Source organism: Myotis brandtii, unplaced genomic scaffold, assembly GCF_000412655.1.
Source record: "Myotis brandtii unplaced genomic scaffold, ASM41265v1 scaffold342, whole genome shotgun sequence".
Classification (NCBI taxonomy): domain Eukaryota; kingdom Metazoa; phylum Chordata; class Mammalia; order Chiroptera; family Vespertilionidae; genus Myotis; species Myotis brandtii.
The window spans coordinates 449,904-450,920 of NW_005363166.1; the positions used below are offsets into that span (position 1 = coordinate 449,904).

A 1,017-nucleotide genomic window follows, 5' to 3' on the forward strand; every position below is an offset into this window, starting at 1 on the left:
GGCCTTTGGTCACCCCTCACTAACACCCCTGCCAGCCTGGTCGCCCCACACAGCCTGCTGCTCGGTCGTTTGGTCGGCCCTCACTAACCCCCCTGCCAGCCTGGTTGCCCCACGTAGCCTGTTCGGTCGTCTGTTCGGTCGCGATGGTTGCTGAGGTTTTTATGTAGATAGATAGCCACATTACGTGAAAGGAAACCAGTGAGATGAATTTAAATAAAAATTTTTATTTATCCCATTATATCCCATTATGTATCATTTTAACATAATAAATTAAAAAAAAATTATTACAGAGATGTTTTATATTCTTTTAAAAATTTTGCACTGAATCTTTAAAGTGTGGAATGTACAGGTTGGGGCAAAATTAGATTTACAGTTGTGAGTACATGAAACAGTTTATTCTTGTGTTATTATTTATTAATTATTGTATTATTTTCCATACAAACAACTGTAAACTTACTTTTGCCCCATCCTGTATGTTACACTTACTACACATCTCAATTTGTAGTCAAATTTAAAAAAATTTTTACAAATATGTTTTTATTGATTTTTAGAGAGAGAGGAAGGGAGAGGGATAGAAATAGAAACATCGATGAGAGAGAAACATGATCAATTGGCTGCCTCCTGCATGCCCCTTACTGGGGATTAGCCCACAACCTGGTCATGTGTCCTGACGGGAATTGAGCCGGTGACCTCTTGGTTCATGGGTCAATGGTCAACCACTGAGCGACACCAGCCAGGCTACTAGCCACACTTGAAGTGTTCAGTAGCCACACAAGACTGTGGCTTCCATATTGGACGGTGTAGGTTGAGACAATCATGGAAGTTGGAAAGTTTCTTGTGACACCAGCATCCTGTGATTCTAAGATCCAAGACAGAGGGTTGGAGGGGAGAGGGCTCTTCTGTTCTTAGGCTTTGCAACAGAAAGGATAGTACCACTGTCATCGTTGTATCTTTTACTGGAACTTCTTGCACTCTGTAGAGTCTAGGAGTGAATGCATGGGTGGATGAGTGGTAGAT

At 41.6% G+C, this 1,017-nt stretch overlaps 1 protein-coding gene across 1 annotated transcript in view; it reads left to right on the plus strand.

Moving 5' to 3' along the window:
• The window catches only part of PREX1 (phosphatidylinositol-3,4,5-trisphosphate-dependent Rac exchange factor 1), a 126,608-nt gene that overhangs the window by 60,422 nt on the left and 65,169 nt on the right, over positions 1-1,017 (plus strand). The gene's annotated exons all lie outside the window — the stretch shown is intronic.